Raw genomic sequence first — 5,583 nt, forward strand, 5'->3', positions numbered from 1 at the left:
AGACAGAAGGGACATGTAAGGGGGAAGATGGCCCCCGCTGATTGACGGACATCACGCCGAGAAAGCAATTCCTTCTGCATGTTTGCACAAATGTCCCATTTGTGGAGGATTAGCAAAACAATCAGGCATATTCAGCAAGGCAGAACAAACCGTCGTGTTGACGGGTAACGTACGGTTTCCCATAGCAACCGGTCTACTTTCTGTTAATTAAACCAATTTTTGAGGATCAATGTCTGTCTGGATGCATACCTGCAATATGCAACACATCTGTTTTATTTAACAATACAAATAAAATAGTTCACTCCATTATTGATATAGCATACACTCATGCTGTACGCTCTTACCAAAAAGCACAGCATTGCTTGATGGTCAAAGGGACTCACTGCTAGAGGCAGATTTAAGCTGGTTTAGTTCTGAGATGCTTTTGTTGTTTTGCTTATGGGGTTTTGTGTTGTTTTGCTTATGTGGCTCCCCATGTGCTGGGCAATGTTTATTAGTAGGGATGAGCTCAGGTTTGGACCAAACCCCAACCAACCTGAGCTCCTGAAGGGACATGGGGTCACCCACCCAATCAGCTGTGGGTCAGGGCATTCAGAAACAGTGGTGGGGTTCTTGTGCTGACATCATTGACCTTATATGGCCATATTAGGCCAATGTTATTGACCAAATATAGGCATGTGGCCATATAAGGTCAATGATGTCACAGCATCCTGCCCCTTTGCTTATGTGTGGCTGCAGTCGGGCCATACCCTGCAGCCACACATGAACAAAGGGGCAGGATGGGGCAGAATTCTATAGCTGATTGGGTGGCAGTGGAAGGTGCTTTTGTCCATGTTCAGAGGAACTTAGGTTCAGAGTGAGGTCAGTCTAAACCTGAATCCCTATTTATTATTATAACAAAATTAAAAGCCTTCATGGAACAGAATGTATTCACAAGTCTCAATCCATTACAAGTCCAAAAATAAGTAAATACATCCATATTTAATCATAGTGGGTGGAGCCATGCAAGTTCTTCATTCTTGGCCCATTATTAACCATAGATCCATAACCACTGGTTTTGAGCACAGATACAGCTTCAAGGGTATCTATGGTCAAAAACTAAAAATAAATCTGTATTTCTATACTGGATTTCCATCAGTTCTATACTGCTCCTAATAACCAGATCCATCTAGAAGTTTGTGAACTTACTTATTAAAGATGTTCATAGGGTGGACTTCCTCAATGCACTAACACAATTTCACTCAGCCCTGTGAATATGCACTTCCTGTTGTCACCACTCTCACAGAGCTGCCTTCCAAACTACAACTCAACATCTGAACAATGTAACATCGTCATTGCTTGCTGGAAGCAGTGCATGATGGGATATGTAATCTTGAGAAATGGAGATTGCATCGCATGAAGCAACAGGGAAAGATGCAAAGTACACTGGGAAACCAGGAAGTTGTTGGAAGTGATGGGCAGACGGAAGGCAGCACTCACTACATAAAAGAGATTTTTTCCAGTAAGCTTTGATTGTATTATCAGAAACAACTCTACTATGTATTCCTATTACAATGCTGATGTTATAACAGGAGAGGATATCCTGGAACTTTACAACTCCTTTAATAGTAGAGAACCATTTATTACAAACTGCATACAACTGTTTCAGGCTTCTTGGTCATTATCAAAATGTCAAAAATGAAAATAAAATATAATGGAAAAAAAAACATAATAAAAAATTAAAGAATATTAAAAAAATTAAATAAACATGTAACAATACTGTATATTTATATAGCATATATAGGATATATACAGTATATACTGTATATATATATGTATATATATATATATATATACACACACAATTTTATTATAGATTTCATTGAAGCACCTGAGGCTGGAGTCAGCTCTGTAAATGCCGGCTCAATTTCGCCTCTTCCACCGTCAGATTGGAGGGAAGTCACGCAGGGCCAACAATGACCTTTCTCAAATTACTTATAACATTTGCATTACATTTTCATTACGGCGGTGCATGGTATATTAACATTTCACCGTCATGCTCTTGCAAGTTTTAACTTGGCAGTTTGATGGACAGAGCTGGAGTCCGACCCTTCCTATGTCATGTCATAACAATAGAAAACTGACAAGGATACCGCTATGTCACATGTATGTTTATAAGGAAATGAAGCTTCGATGTAATACAAAATAGCATTGCACGCAGGAAGCCAGATATTGTTGTTACCAGCATCCTAGAGAACTTCATCATTTGATATAAGTGGCTCTAAAGGTCTCACAGCAGTACTAATTTATTGCTTGCGTGTGAGAGATGATGTGAAATAACACAATTTAAATCTCTTATATATCCTTAAAAATCATTCAAGTATATCTAAATCCAAAAAACTAAATGTCATATATTGCAGCTTGCTAGTACTAGATGTGGTGGACACATTCCTTTTTTTCATGCTAAGTAAATTATTTTGTATCACTTGCCCCTCCTACTAGATTGTAAGCTCTCAGGAGCAGAGCCCTCCTGACCCTCCTGTATTGAATTGTATTGTAACTGTACTGTCTCCCTCCATTTTGTACAGTGCTGCGTAAACTGCTTGCGCTATATACATCCTGTATAATAATAATATTTTTCTTCAAGTACACAATACCTGTTGATTGCCAGAAATCCAGTTTCAAATGTATTTTCCTTTGAACTGAATTAAAATTTCAACCCATAATAGCAGCCCAACCTCCTTAAAGGTACAGGGACACACAAGGAACCCCGCACATCACAACGGCAGCTGAGACCCCCAGTGTGTCACTGCACCAAATCAGTCAAGCAAAACAAATGGCAACCACACTCATCAACTCATAACCAGCTTTAAAGCAAGGTACACATGGGAGGGCACATGGAAGTGTCTCTCCTGACTGTCAGTCATTTTGGTGTCACCCCTCCAATGGTGTCACCCGGGTATTAATAAAGAGGATTCATACTGGGTACAGCCGAACGTAAGTGGTAAGTAGAAATCTGCTTTAATCACAGCCCTATCGGTATACAATTCTAGTAAAATGTCCTATTATCATTATCCTTATCTTCCTCCCATCACTCAGCGAGCCGCCAGTAAGACTCGAGCCGTCAGAAAAAATGAGAACGAAATTACATTTTGGAAATCCCCCTCCAGATACGCAGGAATTAAAGTTGTCAGTCAGTTAATTGATCATCGCGCCGAGGAAGACGGCCGGCTTTGGCGGCTGGCTCCGGGTAATGATTGCTCTTTTGTTTCGGTGGAGATTGAAAGAGCGCTCTTTTTGCAATTCGCTTTCGGTCGCCGTCGGAGGCAGGACTGAAATAACCCCAGCTCGCCATATTAGAGATTATCTCCGCTCTTGACAAAGAAAACTTTTTTTCTGGCGTTCCGAAGCCTTTTAGATCTCTAAATATCATCAGCTTAATGCTTTTCGGAATACGGGGCGGCTGGTAACATTCGGCTGATAATTAAAGGTGAACTCCAGGCGCAAAAAAATTATTTAAATATATTTCCCATGAGCCACAAAGGATATAAATCCACGTTGTGCGCACCAAATGATTTGTATAACCAGAAATGACCTTAATAAAGTAGCAGTGACATCATCACTGTGCTGTACACAACCTGTGCAGAGGGTAGAGCTGTGGGAGGGACCCAGCAGGCCCCACCCAGTCCAGAAACTACAGGAGTGAGTGGAGACCTCTAGGTGGCGCTGAGGAGCATAGGAAATGAATATGTATTTCCTAAGCTCCTCGCCTCCATCTAGTGGCCAAACTGTGGTATTACACTTTTTGACCTGAATACATTCATTTTGCATCTATTCACACAGAACGAATGTTCAGAAAGATTCATACGGTGAATGGGTCTGTGGATTCGTTATTAGTAGACCCTCAAGATTTAAGGAAGAATACATATTACCTATTTTATTTGGACAATATGTAATGAATATGACTCAAAGTGGAAGTAAAGCGTAGGGGTTGTAGTGTGAAAAAAAAAAGATGCTTGCCATAATGTGCTAGCATGCACAACATATTAGCACATTATGGGCCACTTACCTTGTAAATGATCCCCTCCAGCACTGCGCTATCCGCTTAACAAGTTTGACTGAGTGAACAATCCCTATTAGCAGACACCTCCCCTTCCCCGGAACGAAATCGTCTTAGGCGGCGATTATCACTGGGATGGCCCTGGCGGGGCCCTTTTAGAAACAATGAAATTCAGCTTGACATTGTATCAGGCCCATTTACACTTTTTCAAGGGGAGACTGAGGAGTTATAAGCTGCAGTACCTTAGTTCCCAGAGTAAAGATAACTACTTATAACATTCATGAATACCTGGCTCTGTGTTATGGTTTTATGGTTTAATCCAAATTAATCTTATTAGATGTGGATAGAGAGGTCAGGAGTCAGATCTCCTGCTCCTCCATACCTGCAGACTGTGTCCCCGATAGCTACATTCGCTCTCCCTTTTTGTCCAGGTGACCATTGTCACCAGGACTGAAAGTGACTCAAAATCCTTAATTTTGAGTTGTCACCAGAACAGGAATAGAAATCTTCCTTTAGAGAGGGGAGACCTTCCTTCTGGTGACAACTGTCTAAGGGGTGATTTCTACTCACTTTGGAAAGATTGCCTCTCACTTCCTGTTGCTGCCACATGAAAAGAAGTAAACTAAAATCTATTGAATCATAACTGCAGCCAAAAGTAACAAGATACTAATTACAAGCCTAATAAAATATTAAAATAAAACAAACCGATGTTGTTGCAATATCCACTTTCAATACAGAACTCTTCCCCATAGTACTTATTTTCCTCCACAAGATGCCCTCAGTCTGACAGCCAGCATCATTCAACCCACTTACTTTGAGACCAGAAGGTTCTGGCCCCCAGCCTGTGACTGGACAGTGAAAGGAAAAGCAGCACAGTGATGAGATCATCTCTCAGTACTCTGCTTGCTCTTGCTATTAGCATGCTCCTTGCCAGCACATGACCTGATCGGTTTCTTGTGCTGTTTCTTCCTCTCACACTCCAGCTCTGCTGTACAGGGACTGCAAGAGGCTGATAGCAGGTCATGAGCTCATGTCTCTGTCACTTTGCTTGCTCCTCCTATTACATGCTCATTGCCAGCACATAACCTGATTGGCTCCTTGTGCTGCTTCTTCCTCTCACACTCCTGTACAGCGACTGCAAGAGACACTTACCTACCAGGTGATGAGCTCATCTCTTTATCCCTCTGCTTTATCCTCCTATTAGCATGCTCCTTGCTATGAGATCATCTATCTGTCACTCTGCTCCTCCTATCAGCATGCTCCTTGCTAGCACATGACCTGATTGGCTGCTCGTCGTGCTGCTTCTTCCTCCAGCCCTGCTGCAAGAGGCTAATATCAGGTCAAATTCAGGCACTGCATGTATTAAGAAAAATAATTATATATATATATATACTCTCATAAACCTCAGAGCCAGCAGTCCGTAGAGTGTCTCCCCCCCTACTCTGCAGCAGTCTAGAAATCCTCGAGTCATCATGTCCACGTATATAAGGAGGTGAGGACGCTTAAGGACATTTCCTCACTGCAGCAGAGAAAGAGAGAGGCAG

This window comes from Nanorana parkeri, unplaced genomic scaffold (genome assembly GCF_000935625.1).
Source record: "Nanorana parkeri isolate BGI_ZX_2015 unplaced genomic scaffold, ASM93562v1 scaffold31, whole genome shotgun sequence".
Classification (NCBI taxonomy): domain Eukaryota; kingdom Metazoa; phylum Chordata; class Amphibia; order Anura; family Dicroglossidae; genus Nanorana; species Nanorana parkeri.